General features: G+C 47.7%; 1 long non-coding RNA gene across 1 annotated transcript; it reads right to left on the bottom strand.

Moving 5' to 3' along the window:
- Window positions 1–1677: 1677 nt before the first annotated feature.
- LOC137652240 (uncharacterized) lies at window positions 1678–18977 on the bottom strand. Its single transcript, XR_011046226.1, has 2 exons — window positions 18902–18977; window positions 1678–3771 (listed from the first exon to the last, which is right to left on the bottom strand). It is a non-coding gene; the product is annotated as an uncharacterized lncRNA (long non-coding RNA).
- Window positions 18978–23658: the final 4681 nt, after the last annotated feature.

The raw sequence follows: 23658 nt of genomic DNA on the forward strand, positions 1-23658 counted from the left end.
AACGACGGCGTCCAAAATGGCGCCTCCGGTGGACGGCTAAGCTCCGATAAACACATCCAAATTATATGAATTTAACTGTGAGAAGGGAGCTAAAAATTATACACAGGAAAGATTAAATACTCAACTTTCCAGAGGCTGAAGATGCTGGAGAATGCAAGATAAATCCAAAATAATAGTAACACAAACACCGAAAGCAAGCGGGAGATACACAGTGCTTAATTCGCTACTAACAAAGGAATGGGTCGCCATGTTGGGCGCTGTAGTAGTACGGGAAGGGGATCCACCGGGTAACCTTGATGACGGATCCCCCTCATTTTCACCACTCTTCCCCCTCAGAGTGAAAACTCTATTCGGGGTGAAGATCGTCATGTGTCGTATCAAGAAATACGTCCCGATTTTATGCGATATCCTTATAAATTTTCTAAAGAATACTCACGCCAGGAGTTAGAATTCTGGAGACCTATGGTCAATTCTCTGGGAGTATCACTGCAGCTAAATATCCCTTAGAAAGCTGTCTAAAGGAACCTTCCATCAGGACGACATGGCTTGAGCCCAAAAAAAACATTTACTCCAAATCTGGTCCATAGAAGTGTACTCAGATATCTTGAGATAAGAGGTTTCACTTCACTGAACATCTCGAGTCACTAAATATAATAAATTTTTGTGGTGTCATGTTTTTAGTACGGATACTTACAGACCATATGATTATGAAAAGAAATGTTAAAAGGTAGAAAATCTTAGCATCTTGTATATTCTTTAAGGAGTATAGGGACGAAATGAGAGTTCAAACAAACAAAATGATTAGTAAGATGGGTCGTCGAGCTAAAATCTACCAGGCCTTCTAGTGTCTGTGCATGTACTAACGCTCTTCTTCATCATTTTACCAAGATTTTTCTTTATATAATAGAATAAAACAGGTACTGTAGACAGTATTTTGGAGGTAATAATCCAAAATATGCTAAGTTCCTTTGAAAGATTTAATGAAAAAATTTGAATACGAAAAAAAGCAAGCCATTTACCTCAAAATACTGTTTAAAAGTGGAAGTACTGTACAGTAAAACCCTTCTGCATCACACTAATTCAAACCTAATAAGCAAATAAACAATTATAAGCAAATCAGTCTGTCTGCCTGCCTAACCTACTATGACTCTCTTCCATTTTAAGCCCTTTCCACACAAGAGGCAAATGCGGGCCGGACACTATGTTTTGTCCGTAATTCTCTTGCTTTAAAACAGTGTTACTAGATCAAACAGTCCAAAGCAGATAGGAGGCACAGGCAGGCGAACGTATGACTTGGACCAGACGCCGGGCAAAAGGCAGAGTGCAGTCAGACTTATCCGATACTGTAACGTGGTCCCTAGTCAGGTACCTATCCACTGCCTCAACAACGGGCATAGGCACTTTGATCTACTTACTGATTACACTGTTTAAGACTTATTACTGTAAAGGATACTTGAACGTTATGCTATTTTGCAGTGTTGTAGTGGGTGACTTCCCTTCCATTTCCCAGATGGGGACAGAGTGGTGTGTTCCCTGCTACAGTACTTGGGAAGATTCAATTGGTCTTGTGAGGAATGTACCAAGAATTGAATTTAGATCTGTTTGGATATTGCCAACACACATCAGGAAGTATCTTGTTTGCGATATTTAGGATATAAGAAAATTAGCGCAAAATGCTGGGCATTAACAGTTTATTAAAAGGATTGAAAAACAGGTGAATGATTGCATATGGCACTGAGATAACACTCAGTGCTTTCAACTTCGTAATGTCCTTGTAAATAGGGTGTACAGCATATATTTGGAGTCATAACCATTGAATAATGATTCCTACGTCAAGTGAAAAACAACATTATGAGGTCAAGATAACTTTTTCTGTTTATGGTGTTTCATGTTTTCTTTTAAGTATGAAAGTCAGTGTGAAGTTCATTGGACTGACGATTAGTGACATTAATTAGCTTTCCATATTTAGGTAGATAGTAAGTTGTGCTTTTTTATAACCTTTTAACCCTGTAAAATATGGGTGTAAAATTATCATTGAGGTCAGATTAAAGTATTATTGAAGGTAAAACTGAGTCATTGTAAGAGAATTTACCCAATTGTATGAATGTGTATAAATACTTGAATGAACTAAAATATAAGCAGAAGTGTGTTTGATTAAGATCCATAGTGGTCTAAACTCCATGACAGCATCAGTCTAAGTGCCTACAGTATATCCAATTTAGGAGCGGACTCAGATCTCATTTGCACAGTTACCAGTTCCTTCTGATCATTTTAAAGCATATCTTATTTGACTTCTTTAATCTATGTGCAGGTCAAGAAAAAGAGAAAGGGTCGGCTAACAAGTCATCAACTCCGATTTGAATGGTCAAAGTATACAATCCTTTTGATCGAGTAGCCACAATCCAAATTGTTCCTTTGTTGTTATTTTTTTTTTTAAACTACAGTACGTGGTGATGATAAAGTTGAAATTCTGTAACTGTTGCGAAGAAAATTATCTTATAAAAAATAATCATACAAACAGAATGAATCTGAGTTTTGGTATAAAATAAATGAATTTCCTCTATTCTGATTGGTCACTGAGTATTTTTATATATTGTGCATTTGGAGGTGGGTATTTTGACTTGGATCCATTACAAATCTGATACAATCTCGTTTTGATAACTACTTGATCGACTCCAAGCTTATCAACTACCTTTTCCTATTTGAAAAACTGGTAGATGTTATATGTAATATCTCATTATTTAGGACAAAGGACATGACGCAAGTTGATTAAGGAGAATTGGCAGCACTGGAAATGGTATCGGAGTCTGATCCTAAAATGGTTTGAGTATAGTTTCTAACCATTCTACATCATCACCATCTGTTCTGTAATCCTTGGTTCTCTGGTTAATAAAGACCTACTGTACTTGGGTAGTCTTATAAATACAATAATGTCAATACCCAGACTTGTGCAGTACTTTAGGAATGGCTCCTCTTGGTATTTCATGCCCAAATTACCAGTGACAGTATCACACATCATTGCATCGATTACACTAAAATTCAATAAGATGTCCATTATTGTTTCCAGGTGAAAATAAACAATGATATAAGTGAAGCTATAAAATATCAGACCAGAATTATACCTAAGGTAAGATTTATAACAGAAGAGTACATAATTTAAAGTGCATTAAAGATGTCAAATAGGTTGAATATACGAAATTCCTTTGAGTGTACTACACAAAAAACAAAATAGTTTAAAATAAAACTGTCGTGCCTTACTGAAAATTGTCTTGGGATGAGGGTACAGGGCTTCAGACAAAACAGTTATAGACATACCTCGTCAGCTGCAAGCAAAATAACTGATGAAGAGGTTGCCATGACATTGTGGTCTTTCGAGGCCCTTTAAAAACAGTATTCATAAGTTTTCCAATTGACACATGTTCAGATAAATTTCCTCTGCTTGTGTCTTTTATCAAACAATTACACAGCTTTTTATAGGACTGCCAAAAGATGAACATTTGTGTCTAGAACAGTTCCCAATAATTTATCTGGAGCACTGTGCATCAGTATTATGGCGATGCATAGAAAATCTATCATCCATATATCTTAGATAAAATGGCTTACAGACCGCAAGTCCCTACTGCCTAATTCACTTTTCATCAATTATATCTAGATAACAAGGAAAGCTCTATGGTATCAACAGTACTAGTAAGTGTCCAGCCTTGATTTCTGCACCAGTTCTGATGTAAGCAATCTTTGGTACAAATGCTTCTGGCAAGTCATATGTTTATTCTGAAAAAAAAAAAGGAATATAAAAAAGTAAACAAAAAAAGAGACTTCATGGTTATTCATATATTGTAATCACTCTTAAAAGCAAAATAAAGCAATAGGAAAATATATTACTGAACAATGCAGAAATATGCATTACTGTGCGTATACCATATATTGCTAATTAAATAAAAAAGATTGAATTTAGTTCAAAAAAATTTAAATTTTAAAGCAGCGAATTTGAATCACCAAAGTAAACAATATGTTATTTTCATTAGTAAAATAAATTTTTGAATATACTTACCCGATGATCATGTAGCTGTCAACTCCGTTGCCCGACAGAAATCTACGGTCGGGATACGCCAGCGATCGCTATCCAGGTGGGGGTGTACACAACAGCGCCATCTGTGAGCAGGTACTCAAGTACTTCTTGTCAACAAGAACTCAATTTTCTCCTCGGTCCACTGGTTCTCTATGGGGAGGAAGGGCGGGTTCTTTAATTGTTTTACTAATGAAAATGAAAAATTTTAAGTAATTTTTATTTTTCCTAACATACTTACCGAGAATTACCTCTTCGGAGGGTCCTTGGACCTCTCTCAATCTCGACCAAGATTTCCCGTGCTACCCCCCCTATCTCGCTCCCGATAGTTCCTACCCCCGCCGCCAGGATAATTCCTGCGGCCCGGATTAGGGCAGGACACTGCTTTTCCCGGGTCAGGATCTCATTAAGTCCTCCGTTTAGCCCGACTCGGCAATAGAAGAATGGCACTCGGGGACGGAAGGGAGGGCCATTACTCAGAGGTAATTCTCGGTAAGTATGTTAGGAAAAATAAAAATTACTTAAAATTTTTCATTTGTTCCGACACGAATACTTTACCTCGAATTACCTCTTCGGAGACTTACACTTTAGGAGGCGGGAGAGCCATTCTGCCACTTGGTTAGGCACATGGTGCCTGGAGGGCTACGTAATGCGGGGGTACAGAGAGCGGATAGGGGGTAGCAGGGAAAACTTACGCTTATAATTTTAGGCTTACCTCTTGACATTTTCTCTACTGAGTCTTCTCCTGACGAAGTAGGGATGAGACTATTCACTTGTTGGGGACGTCTTCCAGCCTGCCACTACACAGCTTGGAGGGCGGCGATGGCTGTCCCAATGGAGAATCCATCCAAAGACTTTCTTGAGTAGTCTTTGAGGTAGTGGGCCGTGAAGGTCGACTGGTGTGACCAAGTGCCGGCCTGCAGGATCTGGCCCACTGCCATATTTCTCTCAAAGGCCAAGGAAGTGCTCAGGCCTCTGATGTCATGGGGACGGGGAGTGCCTGGTACTGCCACCTTGTCTTCTTCATAAGCCCTAGTGATGACTTGTCTCAGCCAGAAGGAAATAGTGTTCTTGGACACTTGCTTCTTATTAACGCCTGAAGAGACGAAGAGGTTCTTGGCACCCGGACGGAGATGGGCCGTCCTTTCCAGGTATTTCCTGATCGTCCTGACCGGGCATAACTTCAGGTCGTCCGTATTGCCTGTCTTGGGGATGGCTGGAAAAGAGAAACCTTCAAACCTCGGGTCCCAGACTGCTGGGTTCTGAGTCTTCGCTACAAAGGAGGGTACGAACTTGAAAGATACCTCCTTCCACCCTTGGAGTGTGCCACGTCGTAGGAGAGACCGTGGATCTCAACTACCCTCTTAGCCGAAGCTAAGGCTAGCAAGAAGACTGTCTTGAGGGTGAGATCTTTGTCCCCGATATCTCTGAGTGGTTCAAAGGTCGGACGACACAACATTTTCAGGACCTTGGCCAGGTCCCATCTAGGCACTCTCCTGGCTTGGGGAGGGCAGGATTGTTCGAAACTTCTAATCAGCATCCCTATGTGTCTTGAGGTCCCCAGGTCGATACCTTTCAGGAGAAAGACTTGGCCTAAGGCTGCTCGTACTCCTTTAATAGCCGGGATTGGCATTCCTATTTTATCCCTAAGGTACACTAGAAAATCAGCTATGTAAGGAACCGAGGCTTTGAGAGGTCTTATTTGTTTTGTCGCGCACCCTTTCGTAAAGGCGGCCCACTTCGCCTGGTAGACTACGGTAGAGGATTTTCTTAGGTATAAGGACATCCTCTTGGCTGTGGAGGAGGAGTACCCCTCCTTCTTCAGGAGTCGCTCGATAGTCTCCAGGCGTGAAGTCGAAGAGAGAGAGGGTTGTCGTGGAACCTGAGGAAGTGCGGTTGACTCAGTAGATCTGACCTGACGGACAGAGGCCACGGAGGTTGACTCGATAGGTCTTTAGGTCCGCGAACTACTCTCTCTGTCTAGCCACCAGGGCGCTACCAAAGTCATCTGTTGGCTTCGAGCCACCTTTAATCCGCTGAGCCCATGTCTTATCAGCGTGAAAAGGGGGAAAACGTACACATCCAGATTGTCCCACTTGTTCTGAAAAGAGTCTTCTAAGGAAGCTTTGGGGGTCTGGTACAGGGGGGCAATAGACTGGGAGTTGGGCGTTGAGGTTGTTGCAAGGCGGTCAACCACCGGGGCGCCCCATCGTTGAATGATGAGCTTGGCTATTCCTGGGGGAAGGGACCATTTTGTCCCTACTATGTGGCCCATTCTGCTGAGGCCGTCGGCCAGGGCGATTTACTTTCCGGGAAAGAACCTTGTTAACATCACCCCTTGATTCCCTATCACTCAGTCTAGATTCTCTATGGTGAGATCGCTCAACTCCTTCGATTACAAGTACCCTGCTTGTTTATGTATGCCATTACCGTGGTGTTGTCGCTCATCCACGCCACGGAGTTCCCCTTTTAGCAGACTTGCGAAGTGTAGGCACGCCTTCTGGACTACTTCCAACTCCAGGACATTGTGTGGAGTTGTCTCTCCCCTTCCAACCAGGTCTCTCGTGCCGCTTCGTCGAGGGGAAGGGCTCCCCATCTCTGGTTGGAGGCGTCTGTGAACAGTAGGAACGTCTGACTAATGAGCCTGAGGTGTCATATCTTATTCTCCGAAGGGAAAAAATTCTCCCCGAAAAAAGGTCTAATGTTATTCCCCAGTAGTTCATTCCGGTGGAAGGGGATAGATTTTGCTACTTCGGATTGATTCAGTTCCCCAGATCCTTGCCAAACTGGAGGAGACTTCTCCCTTGTTCCTCCAAGAGGACCTTTGAGGCGGGAAGAAGCTACCAGCCGTCCAGGTATCTGCTAAGGCGTATGCCTCGTTCGTGGGCCCCCCCTGCGAGAGCCGTGGGGACTCTCACGAACACTTTGGGCGTTGTTGACAGACCAAAGAAAAAAGGGGTCCTGAATTGCAGGAACTGGGAACCCTATTTCACCCGGAGGAACCTCCGACCCGAGGTGTAGACCGGAATCTGGAAGTATGCGTCCTTGGGGTCGATGGTATTCTACAATCTTTCTCCCTCAAGGACAGCAGGACCGAATTCTGCGTGTCCATTTAGAAGTCCGTCATCTTGACGAACCTGTTGAGAGCTGACAGATCTATAACCGGCCTCCACCCCCCGGTCTCTTTTTCTGCCAGGAATAGGCGACTGTAGACACCTGGTCCTGGGAGAAGAACTTCTTCCATGGTACCCTTCTCTAGCATGGACAACACCTCCTCTTGAAGGGAGGTCCTCTTTAACGAGTCTTTAGGATCTAGCCATCTATCCGGTTGGCCGGAAAAGGCGTGGGTGGTTCCGTCAGGAATGGAAGTCCGTAGCCCTTCTTTAGTAAGGACACTGTCCAAGGTTCTGCTCCTTGAGCCCTCCATGCTTGCCAATGACGCCTGAGTCATCCTCCAACCCGAAGGTTGGGTGGGGATAGGGAGCCTCCCACTCTTCCCTTCTTCTAGAGGGGCGGCCTGACCTGCCTCCCCTAGAGGCGGGGTAACCCGACCTGAAGGAGCTAGAAGGCGCTGGAGCTCCCCTGTGGAGGGGCTGAGGCGTTGCGGACCAGGAGGACGAGGGCTTCTCTCCTCATAGTGCTGGTAGATGCTTGGGGTGTCGCGGCACTATCCGAGACAGATCTCTTCTAGGGTGGTCTCCTAGGAGTCGTAGGTCTGGGGACGTCAGCCTCCTTCTATTTCAAGACCTTCTCCACTATGGTTTCTCGTTCCTTCCGAGGAAACAGAGATTCTCCCCCCAAGGGAAAGCTGCGACCAGTCCAGCCAAGAGGGGACGTTTACTAAGTCCCTCGACATTATCTCCCTCATGGAGGCTCCTGCTGGCGAGAACCAGACTGGGGCTGAAGAGGCTCTACTGTCTGAAAACGCCTTGACTAAGGATGTCCTGCTGACCCCCCTTAAAGGTTGGGGGACTCCTGCAGTGTTGGCCACTACCTTGCCGACATAACCCTGCTCTAGGACCAGACCTCGGGTTAGAGGAAGTGCTAGAGACGTCTTAGGTTGTAAGGAGTCTGCATGATCCTCAAAAAGGCTTGACTTCCGTAAAGGCTAACCACTCTCCTATAGACGGAGTCCTCCGTCATCCGAGGACCTGGATTTCACCTGCGGGGACGTCCGCACCAGGAGCCTGGGTTACCGCAAGCATCGCTGGTTCAGCGGGGACTCCCGTCGGCCCAAGGCTCTGGGTGCCGAGGATGCGGTTCCCGTGGGCTGGCCCGACAGCAGGAACCGTTCCTTCTGACCCCAAGGCCTCACCAGCCGGGCTGGTTCGGCCAGGCCGCCCGACCAACAGCGCGTTTCCCCCGCTGGGAGGGGTTAACCGGAGGCTTCGGGGACTTACGCTTACCTGTAGAGTCCTTCCTACCGCTTGATCTCGAGTCGCCGGGTCACCGGGCACTCCCCGGTCGCTTCGGTTCTGGAATCCCAGGCACTCCCTTGCGGTGGAACCGGTTTCCCCGGCGGGGAGCTCCGCACCAGGTTCGGGGTCAGAACCGGCAATGCCGTACCGTCGAGGACTACTGTTCGTGTATTCTCTCCGGGGGACGCGGACGCGGATCCTCGTGGCTGACCCAACGGAGGGAACCGTTCCTTTTAAGTCCGAGAGCCGAACCAGCTGCGCTGATTCGGCCAGGCTGCCCGTAAATAAGCCCGCTTACACCTGCGGGCGGGCTGGGGGACGCGGACGCGGATCCCCGTGGGCTGACCCGACGGAGGGAACCGTTCCTTTTAAGTCCGAGGGCCGAGCCAGCTGTGCTGATTCGGCCAGGCTGCCCGTAAATAAGCCCGCTTACACCTGCGGGCGGGCTGGGGGACGCGGACGCGGATCCTCGTGGGCTGACCCGACGGAGGGAACCGTTCCTTTTAGTCCGAGGGCCGAACCAGCTGTGCTGATTCGGCCAGGCTGCCCGTAAAGAAGCTCGGTTACACCCGTTGGCGGGGTGAACCGGAAGCTTCGCGGTCTTACGCCTGCCTAAAGAGGCCTTCTCGCCTTTCTCCCTGCGAGGGTTATATCTGCGTCTGGAGGATGGCCTTCGTGGTGAGAAAAAACCCTGGGTTGTCGGTCCGGGGGACGCTGCAAGACAGACCTGGGGGGGCTCCTTCTCGGCGAGGCCCTCGGCTGCAGAAGAGACTGAAAAATACGCTAAGAGACTGGAGAAGAATTAGAGACATTTTCCCCCACATGGGGTCATCAGAGGAGACGTGGCCTGCTTGCACCAGGACTCCGTCTCCCTACACACTCCCGAAAGTAGTACTTACCTCGAACTACTTCTTAAGAGTTATCTTCTACAAAATAACCCAACCTCGTCTCCTACTCTGGGTAGGAGAGGGTGGTAGGGAAGTTCAGCCCGGCGGGACGCCCCTCGCCCGTCTTCTTAGGCGAACCCTTCGTCGCCCACTTCCTCTTGGTGCTATACCGCACCCACTCAAATTCTTGGGGAAGAGCAATGGGCACTTCCCCGCAACTGACTTACCTCGTCCCCTACTCTGGGTAGGGGAAGATGGCTGTATAAGAATCTCTATTCGACGAGGCATCGGGAATTAAGTTGGCGAAGAGAGGCTCGTCTTCCTACGAGCCTCCTGGATGTATTCTTCCTTTTAGTGCCGAAGTGCACTCACTGCACTACGTTCCAGGACCAGTAGTCCTGACACGTGGTTGAAGAGGAACATAAGCTGCCCCTACACGGCAACACCGAGGATAAGGGGAGGAAGAACGATTTCTTGTAAAAAGTTTTCCTTTCTGTAGGCGGAGTCCTCCGACGGGGAAACCTCGCCTCCGTCGACCGAGGCATCGGCTTGGCTGGGGGGAGCCGTGCTTGGGAGGTAAACTGGCCGCTCCCTACTAGGTCCCAGGGAGGCCGTCCCGCAACCGTAGGGCGCACCGTACACGGTCGGGTCTCGCCGTGTGGCGGGTGCCACCAACCCCGGGAGGCCTTTGGTTACGCTTACCCTTTCAGCTATCAATTCCTTGAAGAAAATCAAGGAATACAGTTCCATAACGCGCACAACGCACGACACAAGCACTAAGGAAATGAATTAAACACCGGGTAAGGACACGGTTGAAAAGTGAACGCACAGGAACACTTGGGAGGTACACTGCGAAAAAACACAAGTCCGTACACTGGGAACACGTGGGATCACAACGCGCCAAAGGATCGAGAGTTTAACCGAGAGAGAGTGAGATGATTCGCATCTCACGACCAAGGACTTAATGGGATCCTGACCCGGGAAAAGCAGTGTCCTGCCCTAATCCGGGCCGCAGGAATTATCCTGGCGGCGGGGGTAGGAACTATCGGGAGCGAGATAGGGGGGGTAGCACGGGAAATCTTGGTCGAGATTGAGAGAGGTCCAAGGACCCTCCGAAGAGGTAATTCGAGGTAAAGTATTCGTGTCGGAACAAATAACATTTTTCAATATTAATCTTACCCGATGATCATGTAGCTGATTCACACCCAGGGTGGTGGGTGGAGACCAGCATACATGTTAACAAAGAAGCTAAGTATCCCGTATTTCATTTTATCAGTTATTCAAAATAACAAACATAAAATAAATAAGTACCTGGTAAGGAAGTCGACTTGAACCATTACTCTGCCTTTTTTAAGTACGTCTTCCTTACTGAGCCTAGCGGTCCTCTTAGGATGCTGAACGACTCCTAGGTGCTGAAGTATAAAGGGCTCCAACCCATACTAAAGGACCTCATCACAAACTCTAACCTAGGCGCTTCTCAAGAAAGAATTTGACCACCCGCCAAATCAACCAGGATGCGGAAGGCTTCTTAGCCGACCGTACTACCCAAAGAACAACAATAAAAAGTATTCAAGAGAAAGGTTAAAAAGGTTATGGGATTATGGGAATGTAGTGGCTGAGCCCTCACCTACTACTGCACTCGCTGCTACGAATGGTCCCAGGGTGTAGCAGTTCTCGTAAAGAGACTGGACATCTTTGAGATAGAATGATGCGAACACTGACTTGCTTCTCCAATAGGTTGCATCCATAACACTCTGCAGAGAACGGTTCTGTTTGAAGGCCACTGAAGTAGCAACAGCTCTCACTTCATGTGTCCTTACCTTCAGCAAAGCAAGGTCTTCTTCCTTCAGATGAGAATGTGCTTCTCTAATCAGAAGCCTGATGTAGTAAGAAACTGCGTTCTTAGACATCGGTAGAGAAGGCTTCTTGATAGCACACCATAAAGCTTCTGATTGTCCTCGTAATGGCTTTGACCTTCTTAAATAGTACCTAAGAGCTCTAACTGGGCAAAGTACTCTCTCTAGTTCGTTCCCCACCAAGTTGGACAGGCTTGGGATCTCGAACGACTTAGGCCAAGGACGGGAAGGAAGCTCGTTTTTAGCCAAAAAACCGAGCTGCAAGGAACATGTAGCCGTTTCAGATGTGAAACCTATGTTCCTGCTGAAGGCGTGGATCTCACTTACTCTTTTAGCTGTTGCTAAGCACACGAGGAAAAGAGTTTTTAATGTGAGGTCCTTAAAAGAGGCTGATTGGAGTGGTTCAAATCTCGATGACATTAGGAACCTTAAAACCACGTCTAGATTCCAGCCTGGAGTGGACAACCGACGTTCCTTTGAGGTCTCAAAAGACCTAAGGAGGTCCTGTAGATCTTTGTTGGTGGAAAGATCCAAGCCTCTGTGGCGGAATACCGCTGCCAACATACTTCTGTAACCCTTGATCGTAGGAGCTGATAGGGATCTTACGTTCCTTAGATGTAACAGGAAGTCAGCAATCTGGGTTACAGTGGTACTGGTTGAGGAAACTGCATTGGCCTTGCACCAGCTTCGGAAGACTTCCCATTTAGACTGATAGACTCTGAGAGTGGATGTCCTCCTTGCTCTGGCAATCGCTCTGGCTGCCTCCTTCGAAAAGCCTCTAGCTCTTGAGAGTCTTTCGATAGTCTGAAGGCAGTCAGACGAAGAGCGTGGAGGTTTGGGTGTACCTTCTTTACGTGAGGTTGACGCAGAAGGTCCACTCTTAGAGGAAGAGTCCTGGGAACGTCGACTAGCCATTGCAGTACCTCGGTGAACCATTCTCTCGCGGGCCAGAGGGGAGCAACCAACGTCAGCCGTGTCCCTTTGTGAGAGGCGAACTTCTGAAGTACCCTGTTGACAATCTTGAACGGCGGGAACGCATACAGGTCGAGATGGGACCAATCCAGCAGAAAGGCATCCACGTGAACTGCTGCTGGGTCTGGAATCGGAGAACAATACAACGGGAGCCTCTTGGTCATCGAGGTAGCGAATAGATCTATGGTTGGCTGACCCCACAGGGCCCATAGTCTGCTGCAAACATTCTTGTGAAGGGTCCACTCTGTGGGGATGACCTGACCCTTCCGGCTGAGGCGATCTGCCATGACATTCATATCGCCCTGAATGAACCTCGTTACCAGCGTGAGCTTTCGATCTTTTGACCAAATGAGGAGGTCCCTTGCGATCTCGAACAACTTCCTCGAATGAGTCCCTCCCTGCTTGGAGATGTAAGCCAAGGCTGTGGTGTTGTCGGAGTTCACCTCCACCACCTTGTTTAGCTGGAGGGACTTGAAGTTTATCAAGGCCAGATGAACCGCCAACAACTCCTTGCAATTGATGTGAAGTGTCCTTTGCTCCTGATTCCATATGCCCGAGCATTCCTGTCCGTCCAGTGTCGCACCCCAGCCCGTGTCCGATGCGTCCGAGAAGAGACGGTGGTCGGGGGTCTGAACAGCTAATGGTAGACCTTCCTTGAAAAGAATGCTGTTCTTCCACCACGTTAGAGTAGACCTCATCTCTTCGGAAACAGGAACTGAGACCGTCTCTAGCGTCATGTCCTTTATCCAGTGAGCAGCTAGATGATACTGAAGGGGGCGGAGGTGGAGTCTCCCTAACTCGATGAACAGGGCCAGCGATGAAAGTGTCCCTGTTAGACTCATCCACTGCCTGACTGAGCATCGGTTCCTTCTCAGCATGCTCTGGATGCATTATAGGGCTTGATTGATCCTTGGGGCCGACGGAAAAGCCCGAAAAACTCGACTCTGAATCTCCATACCCAGGTAGACAATGGTCTGGGATGGGACGAGCTGGGACTTCTCTAAATTGACCAGGAGGCCCAGTTCCTTGGTCAGATCCATAGTCCATCTGAGATTCTCCAGACAGCGACGACTTGTGGGAGCTCTTAAAAGCCAGTCGTCTAAATAGAGGGAGGCTCTGATGTCTGCCAAGTGAAGGAATTTCGCAATATTCCTCATCAGTCTGGTAAACACAAGAGGTGCCGTGCTTAGACCAAAGCACAGGGCTTGGAACTGGTACACAACCTTTCCAAAGACGAACCTTAGGAAAGGTTGGGAGTCTGGATGGATGGGGACGTGAAAGTACGCGTCTTTCAGGTCTAACGAGACCATCCAGTCCTCCTGCCTGACCGCTGCTAGGACCGACTTCGTCGTCTCCATCGTGAACGTCTGCTTGGAGACAAAAGCATTGAGAGCACTGACGTCCAGCACCGGTCTCCAACCTCCTGTCTTCTTGGCTACCAGGAAGAGACGGTTGTAAAAGCCCGGGGATTGATGATCCCGGACTATGACCACCGCTTCCTTTTGTAGCAAGAGCGACACCTCTTGTTGCAACGCTAGCCTCTTGTCCTTCTCCTTGTAGTTGGGAGAGAGGTTGATGGGAGACGTAGCTAGAGGGGGACTGCGGCAGAACGGAATTCTGTAACCCTCCCTTAGCCACTTCACAGACTGAGCGTCTGCACCTCTGCTCTCCCAAGCTTGCCAGAAGGTCTTGAGTCTGGCTCCTACTGCTGTCTGGAGAGGAAGGCAGTCAAAACTTGCCTTTTGCGGACTTGGAACCCTTCTTGGACTTGCCACGGTGACTGTCTGCACGGGTACCTCCTCTGCTGGAGGCTTTGCCACGAAAGGGCGGGATGAACCTAGATGCAGGTGTGTCAACTGCTGCAGGGCGGAAGGGTCTAGGCACGGAAGGTAAGGTTTTAGCCTTACGTGCAGAAGATGCCATAAGATCATGAGTATCCTTCTGGATAAGCGAGGCAGCCATCCCCTTAATCAGCTCCTCCGGAAACAGACACTTGGAGAGAGGAGCAAACAACAACTCTGACTTCTGGCAAGGAGTGATACCAGCCGATAAGAAGGAGCAAAGATGTTCTCTCTTCTTAAGGACTCCTGACACATACGAAGCCGCAAGTTCACCAGACCCATCCCGAATTGCTTTGTCCATGCTAGACATGATCAGCATGGCCGAGTCCTTATCCGAAGGGGAAGTCTTCCTGCTTAAGGCTCCCAAACACCAATCGAGGAAGTTGAATATCTCGAAGGCACGAAAGACTCCCTTCAACAGATGATCTAAATCGGAAAAGGAACAGCAGATCTTCGAACGTCTCATAGCCAACCTGCGGGGAGAGTCAACCAGACTTGAGAAGTCGCCCTGGGCAGAGGCAGGAACCCCCAAGCCGGGTTCCTCTCCCGTGGCATACCAGACGCTCGACTTAGAAGCAAGCTTGGTAGGCGGAAAGACGAAAGAAGTCTTTCCCAGTTGCTTCTTGGAATGCAACCATTCTCCCATAACCCTCAAAGCTCTCTTAGATGATCTGGCGAGAACAAGCTTGGTGAAGGCAGGCGCAGCAGACTGCATGCCCAGAGCAAACTCGGAGGGAGGAGAACGAGGGGTTGCAGACACAAATTGCTCAGGATACAAGTCCCTGAACAAGGCAAGGACTTTACGAAAGTCTAAGGAGGGAGGCGTAGACTTGGGCCCTTCAAAATCAGAGTGAGGTTCATCCAGATGTGCAGCTTCGTCATCCGATACACCATCATCCGACAGCTGAGTTGTAAGTGGCAAAGGTAGAGCAGAAAGCTGAACGGCTGAATCCGGCAGTACGGGTGCATGCGTACCTGCGGATCCAACATCATGCCGCTGCTGGTTGGTCTGCGAGCTGGCAACAACAGAAGCAGAGGGCTGGTGAGTGGGAGGGGCTGCGGTGGGTTGAGGAGCATGCGGTATGGTATGCAGAGCATGCTGTAAGGTATGCGGCGCATGCTGCATGGTATGCGGAGCATGCTGTAAGGTATGCAGAGCATGCTGCATGGGCTGCGGAGAAAGCCGCATAGTGCTGGAACCCGGCAGCTCTACAGAACCTTCCCACTGCTGATGCGGTAGCTCATGCATGTTAGCAGATGGTGCAGCAAGAACATGCGTCTGGCAGGGTGGACTGCGCATCGGTGGTGGAGCTCTCACAGGTGGAGTGTGGGAGCAGGCAGCCGCAGTATCTGCTGAGCGCACAACCTCGGCGGGTTGTAGGTTAACAGGAGCAGTGATAACCTTCTCAGCAGGATACTCCTGCATGAATGCAGCAAGCTGAGACTGCATAGTCTGCAGCATGGACCACTTAGGGTCTACTGTGGTTGGAGCAACAACAGACGGAGCAGTAGCCTGTTGAGGGACCACTCTACCTCTCTTGGGAGGTGTGCAGTCATCAGATGACTGCGGCGAGTCCGAACTGACCCAGTGGCTACACCTGGGCCGTTGGACTCGCTCGGAAGGGACCTTACGTTTGAGCGGTCGTGAGACCTTGGTCCACCGTTTCCTCCTGGAAACTTCTTCCACAGACGAGGAATGTAGGGGCTCATTCGTCTGTATGTGGATGGGACGATCCTTAACAGATACGTCCGCAACCACTGAGGATACATCCGTGCGCCGATCAAGGCCTGCCGAACCCTTTGGTCCTTCGACATTGCTTCTCCCCTGGGCTTGGGAGCTTGCAAGAGGTCCCGGACTGGGAGGACGACTGGCACGCACAGATGTACCCTCATGCGCAACACTGACACTGACACTTTGCACATCACTAGCTCTAACACTTCCCACTGCACTTTTCGCTTTCAGCTCTCTGACATCTGCCAAGAGCTGATTACGGTCATTAGCCAATGACTCCACTTTGTCACCGAGAGCCTGAATGGCACGCAACATATCCGCCATACCAGGCTGAGCACTCGTAGCAGGTTCGGGAGTCACCACCACAGGGGAAGGAAAAGGTTGAGGGGCATGGGGAGAGGAAAAATCCACAGAGCGAGAAGAACTCCTCCTATTTCTCTCCTTCTCTAACCTATGTGCATATCTAAGGAATTCGTTAAAATCGAATTCCGAAAGCCCAGCACATTCCCCACATCGATCTTCCAATTGACAGGATTTACCCCTACAATTGGAACATACGGTGTGAGGATCTATAGAGGCCTTCGGAAGACGCCTAGTACAAGTCCTAACGCTACACTGCCTGTACTTAGGTACTTGAGACTGGTCAGACATCTTGAATTTAGAAGTAGTCAAGGGGGGATTCCAAAATCTAGCAAAGTTCGTTACCAATTAATCTAAATTAATTCCAAAAGCTTGCTAAGCTAATGAGAAAGCTTCCTGAATAGCGAAGGCTAAAACTTTAGAGCAAATACATCACCAAATCGTGAACAATAACTCCAAAATCAACTGCGTATCCAAGTAGGTCTTGCCGGCGGCACGACAGAGGAAAAATTGAGTTCTTGTTGACAAGAAGTACTTGAGTACCTGCTCACAGTTGGCGCTGTTGTGTACACCCCCACCTGGATAGCGATCGCTGGCGTATCCCGACCGTAGATTTCTGTCGGGCAACGGAGTTGACAGCTACATGATCATCGGGTAAGATTAATATTGAAAACTACTATATCCTAATAAATCAAATATTGAATATAGTACAGTATTGAGAAAGCATAGTATAGGTGGATAAGGAGAACAATTACATACTGTACAATACAAGGATTTATTCCCTCTATTAACATAATCAATTTAGGAATAAATACTTGATGAGACAGGAGCAAAGTTGACAAAAAATATATAATATACTGTAGACCAAGACTTAAGCCCTTCATTGAGCTCACCTTCACCATCCTACAGAATTAGAAAGTAGTTATCATCCTTTACATAATCAAGTGGTGAAAGAGGAAGTAAAAGTAAAAAAAAAAAAAAGCAAGGAAAATAAACAATGAGTAAAAGGGAGAATGAAAATGCCTCTACATTATTATGCATGGTTTTGTGGCCAAACGAAACAATTCGGGTTTTGAGAGAAAAGTGCCTCACGATTTGCCGGCCATAGGCCCAGGGCAACGATGGGGTTGCTCCATCACGCACTAGCAATAAACCGCGAGACACAGGAACACAGAGGGAAAGGAAGGGAAGCACACAAAGGGACCACGTGGGGAACAAGTGGGACACAAAGGGTCGCACTGGGTTGAGAGAGAGCGTCGGTATGTTAACGCCGACGCGACCAGAAATTTACTGGGGAGCGAGACCTGAGAAAGCATGCTCTTTGACCCCGGGTCGCCTCCGGGCACGTATCACTCCGCCAGAGGCTACCCCCATAGAAAACGGGAATAGGGTAGACTACACAAAATTCTGGTTGGATGGGAGGACATCCCAGACTCTCCTAAGAAAGTAGTTCGAGGTAAGTAGTCCGTATTGGAACAAACTTATTATATATCATGCAAGAAAGTAAACTAGAACGCCTAGGCTAGGAAGCCTAGCGTAAACAAGATCGGCTACCTAAATCGCCGAAACTAATGTGAATACTATCGGCATAATATTATTAATTCCTAGCAATGAAGACTAAATAGCTAAATTTATCTATTTAAGCTATTATACTGGGAAAGTCGTTCTGGCTAAACAACTCATGCGTTACGAACGACAGCGCCGAAGACGCCTCCAGTTTAGGCAATAGCTCTTCCAAAAAAATAGTTTAATTCGATTCAATTTTTTACTTTACGGCAAGAGCTAAATTTATACGACATAACAATCAAATACTCCACTTTCCAGAGGCAGAATAGGCTGGAGATTGCATAATAAATCCAAGAATCGAGAGAGCACTGGGAAAACCACCGAGCTGACGCGCTACAGAGAAAGGAATAAAGACGGCGGCAATTGTGGCGCCATCTGAGCACTCAAACAATGACGGAGGAGGAGAATTTTGTAACGGCTCCTCTTTTATTTTGCCACTTTTCCCCCTCGAAGCGTAAACGCTATGCGGGGTGCAGATTGCTATGTGGCGTGTCAAGAATACGTCCCCTGATATTATGCGATGTCCTAAAAGGAAACTTTAAGGATATTTGCGCCGGGAGTTAGAATTCTGGAGACCTTAAGTTAAATTCTCTGGGAATATCACTGTAGTCAAATATACCCTAGGAAGTTACATAAAGGAACCTTCCATCAGGACAACATGGCCTTAGCCCAAAAATCTATTTTAGGGTGAGATGGCCATGTCGTCCTGATGGACCCACCCTCCTTTTCTAAGAAAAAGATTGTATAATGATCCCCACCCGAAACTACTCTATCTGTAGCATGATGCTTAATTGCTACAAGGAATGGGTAGCCATATTGGACCCTGTAGTAGTATGGGAAGGGGATCCACTGAGTAACCTTGATGATGGCTCCCCTTCAATTTACCCACTCTTCCCCCTCAGAGCAAAAACTCTATTCGGGGTGAAGATTGCCATGTGTCATATCAAGAAATACGTCCCCTGATATTATGCGATATCCTCAAGAAAAGTTTTAAGGATACTCGTGCCAGGAGTTAGAATTCTGGAGATCTATGGTCAATTCTCTGGGAGTATCAATGTAGCCAAATATCCCTTAGAAAGCTGCCTAAAGGAACCTTCCATCAGGACGACATGGCCATCTCACCCAAAAATTGATTTTTCGCTTTGCTGCAAAATCCGTTAATCTGTGCCACAACCCTTCAAAATATTTCCCAAATATTTTTACCTTGCTCATTTCTGTCAACAAGTCCAAGCTCCTCATTTAGTTTTTGCAATGCTTTCCTGTGCCTCAATAACCTGGAAAATAAAAAAAACATTAAATCCCTATTTTCCTTGAATAATTTACAATACAAAAATACTAACTTCTTTATTCATTAAGATTTACCGCATTAGGGGGAGGTTGTTTGCATAATGTACTTGATTGCAAATGTTATCGAGCGATTGATTGCTTTAGCATGATAAGCTAAATTTTTGAGATTTGAATGCTGTACAATCCAAGAGAACTTACTCTTAAAAGCTAAAAATGACAAATTCGGAGATAATTTGTATTTTTCCTAACCATACAAACCTTAGCTATTTACATAGGGTATTACTTTCGGCGTAGCTGAAATGGCGAGCCATCAGATTTTTAACGAGGGTTAACTACCCTCTCGCTAGTTAGCGAGGGGGTAGGGGAGGGGTAGCTAGCTAACCCTCCCCCCTCACACACCGGTGAACTGATTCACTTCACTTAGAGGTAGGACTTCACGGGGGACAGGGCTGGCGGGCAAATATGTGTAAATAGCTAAGGTTTGTATGGTTAGGAAAAATACAAATTATCTCCGAATGTCATTTGTTCCGTAACCGAAATACAAACCACGCTATTTACGTTGGGTGACTTAACCCTTAGGTAGGGTGGAAAGTCCCAGCCTTACTGGCTTTGGCTTTTGCCCGGGGACTCAGAATCCGAGTGAGTAGCACTCGAGAAAAGGAGTCCCTGCACCTCGGAAGTTCCTTGCTCCGCAAGGAACGTGCAGCTTACGTAAGTTTGTGTGTGGAGGAATGAAGTGTGACTCGTCCTAGGAAGTTGACCTGAAGTCCTTTAGATGGAATTCTAGGCTAGGACGTTCCCAATACCACCTCGTCAGGGTATGGGGGACGCGACAGTATTATATTAATATTAGGAATACAAGGAAGCATGGTTTACCTGCAGTGGTCTGAGGTCAGCTATGAAGAGAACATAGGATGCTGCTTTCCCCAAGAGAGGGGAGGATGAAGAAAAGAGTAAGGGCCAGGCATACTTTTTCATTCATGCAGTCTAAAACAGGGTAACAATGCCCTCAACCTTCTGCTACCTGTCCATTAAGGAGCCTGAGGTTAGACCAGCTGTTGTGCAGCCACCACAGGGCCGATAGAAAACGTATCGAGGCTCCTGTGGGTCACGTCCTGCAGGTAGTGGGCTGTGAAGGTCGTTTGACGCTTCCAAACCCCTGCTTGTAGAACCTGCGTCACAGAGAAGTTTCCCTTGAAAGCCAGGGACGTTGCGATGCCTCTGACATCATGTGCTCTAGGGCGACGTGATGGAGGAGGGTCCGGATTCAGGGTATGATGGATGACCCTTCGAATCCAAGCTGATATGGTATTCATGGTGACCCTCCTCTTCGTCCTTCCTGTGCTCACAAACAGGGCTTGCATGCGAGGACGAACTGCAGCTGTTCTTTTAAGATAACGCCTCAGACTCCTTACTGGGCATAGTAGGAGATGGTCTGGGTCATCTGTTACAGAACGGAGACTCGAAACCTTGAAGGAGTCGAACTGTGGGTCCGGAACTCCAGGGTTTTGAGTCTTAGCTACAAACTCAGGGACGAACCTGAACGTTACCTCCGCCCATCCCCATGAATGGGCGACGTCGTATGAGAGACCATGAAGTTCACTGACACGCTTGGCTGAAGCCAAAGCGAGCAGGGACACCGTCTTCCAAGTCAGGTGTCGATCAGAAGCCTGGCGTAATGGTTCGAACGGAGGTCTCTAAAGAGCCCTGAGAACCAGAACCACGTTCCATGGAGGAGGTCTCACTTCCGACTGAGGGCAGGTAAGTTCGTAGCTTCGTATGAGCAATGAAAGTTCCAGCGAGGAAGAAATGTTCATTCCTTTCAGCCTGAAGGCCAGGCTTAAGGCTGAGCGTTAGCCTTTTACCGCCGAGACCGAAAGGCGCATTTCTTCCTGCAAATACACAAGAAAACTCCGCTATTGCTGGAATAGTGGCATCGAGAGGAGAGATACACCTTCCACGACACCAACCACAGAAGATTCTCCACTTCGCCAGGTAGACCCCTGCAAATGACTTTCGCAGGTGTCGAGACATCCTTTCCTCAACTTATTGCGAAAAGCCCCCCTCTGTGAGGAGATGCTGGATAGTCTCCAGGCATGAAGCCGAAGCAATGCTACGGCTTTGTGGAAGATGTTGCAGTGTGGTTGTTTGAGTAGCTCGTGTCGTGGAGGAAGTTCTCTCGGGAGTTCTGTCAGGAGCTGCAGAAGGTCCGGGAACCACTCTGCATGATGCCAGAGCGAAGCTATTGAGGTCATTGACAGATTGACCGATAGTCTGGTCCTGTTGAGCACCCTTCTCACCAGACCAAACGGTGGGAAGACGTAAACGTCGATGTTGTCCCATCGTTGTTGGAAGGTATCTTGCCAGAATGCCTTGTAGTCTGGGACTGGGGAACAGTACAGCGGAAGCTTTAAGTTCAAGTCTGTCGCGAACAGGTCCACCCTCGGGGAACCCAACAAATTCAGGACTTTGTTGGCTACTAGCGGATCCAAAGACCACTCGGTACTCACTATCTGCAATGCTCTGCTCTGAATGTCAGCGAGCACATTCCTCTTGCCCGGAATGAAGCGAGCCGATAGTGGAACCGAGTGGACTTCGGTCCATCTCAGTATCTTTACTGCAAGATGGGATAGCTGTCGTGAAAAGGTACCTCCCTGCTTATTGATATAAGCTACTACCGTGGTGTTGTCGCTCACGATCACCACGGAGTGAGCCACCAGGAACTGTTGGAATTGTTGAAGTGCCAGATATACGGCCTTCATTCTAGCAGATTTATGTGGAGGCACTTTCCTGATTCTGACCAGAGGCCTGAGATCCTGTGGTTCTGAACGTGGGCCCCCCACCCTTCTTTTGAAGCGTCTGAAAACAGCATCAAATCCGGGGGAAAGACGAGAAGATCCACTCCCCTTCGAAGGTTTCCCTCTGTCCCCCACCACTGAAGGTCCGTCCGTTCTGCCGGACCCATAGGGACCAGAATGTCCGGGGAATCGTGGCCTTGATTCCACCGGGACTTGAGCCGCCATTGCAGGGATCTCATCCTGAGGCGGCCGTTTTTGGAACCAGACGGGCCAAGGGGGAAAGGTGCTCTTGGAGAGTAACCACGATTGGGCTGGAAGCTCTTCTCGTCTGAGGAAAGGATCTGTGACCCTCCTCAGCCTTGCTATCCTGTCGTCTGATGGAAAGGCTTTGTGGAGCTTGGTGTCCAATATCATGCCTAGATATACCAGTTGTTGAAATGGAGGCAGAGAGGACTTCTCGGGATTTACCATGATCCCTAGATCCTGGCAAAGTCCCAGAAGTTTGTCTCGGTGTCAAAGAGTCAACTCCGAGTCTGCCAGGATCAGCCAGTCGTCCAGATAGCGGAGGAGACGGATGCCGATCCTGTGTGCCCACGAAGATATCAGGGTGAACACTCTGGTGAATACCTGGGGTACTGGGGAGAGACCGAAACACAGCACCTCGAACTGGTGGATCTTGTTGTCTAGGCTGAACCTTAAGTACTTCCTGGAAGACGAATGGATTGGGATCTGGAAGTACGCGTCCTTCAGATCCAGTGTACACATGAAGTCTTGCGGTCTCACTGCAAGTCTGACCGTGTCTGCTGTCTCCATGCTGAACGGAGTTTGTTTGACAAACTTGTTCAGAGATTCGAGGTCGATGACGGGCCTCCAGCCTCCAGACGCCTTCTTTACGAGAAAGGGTCGACTGAAGGAGCCTGGGGAGCCGTCGACGACCTCCTGGAGAGCATTCTTCTTGAGCATGGTCTCGAATTCTGACCGAAGGGCTAGCCCCTTTACCCATCCCATGGCATAGGAGCTCAACGCCACTGGATTCGCTGTCCGGGGAGGAAGAGACGTTAAGAACGGGACGCGATATTCCTGATTGATTGATTGATTGATTTAAAGTTTTCGGGCATCCTGACATTTAAGGTCATTGACGCCGGTAACATTTAATTTATGTATAAAAAAATAAAAAATAAAATAAAATAAAAAATAAAAGAGTATTCAATTAAAATCATAAAAGTTGAATGTCATAAAAGTTAAATATTTTTCAGAAGACCTGCTTCTGAAATAAATCTAAAAATGCCACTTGCATGGTAGGACACATCATTTCCAAGAATCTTGGCAAGGATGAACCTGCCACCCTCACCTCGAGCCTCAGACAAATATCTATTCCTTAAGTTGTTATAATTGGGGCATTCGGTCAACAAATGCTTTACTGTTAGAGGTACTAAACAGTCGTCACAATACGGTTGGTGTTGGCCCTTCAGCAAAAACTCGTGTGTCAACCGAGTGTGACCAATACGGAGACGACAAAGAGACGTCTCCCATTTTCGGGGCATCATATTATACCTCCAAGGAGATACAGTATATCATTTTCTACCTCTCGCATTTTATTGCCATCTAGGCTATCCCATTGCTGTTGCCATTTTTTGCAAACCAATTTCTTGATGTCAGGTAAGAAATCATTACAGGGAATGGGATACCTTTTTGGCAGCAACTCGGATGCAGTCTTCTTAGCCAGTGAATCTGCCTTCTCATTCCCAGACACACCTACATGTGCTGGAACCCAACAAAATTGAACCGTTATACCTCTCCGTCCAATAATAAAAAGCCATTCTAAAATCTTTAAAACTAGAGGGTTATTAGAATTAAAAACTTCTATAGCTTGAA

The sequence above is a fragment of the Palaemon carinicauda genome, chromosome 13 (assembly GCF_036898095.1).
Source record: "Palaemon carinicauda isolate YSFRI2023 chromosome 13, ASM3689809v2, whole genome shotgun sequence".
Classification (NCBI taxonomy): Eukaryota; Metazoa; Arthropoda; class Malacostraca; order Decapoda; family Palaemonidae; genus Palaemon; species Palaemon carinicauda.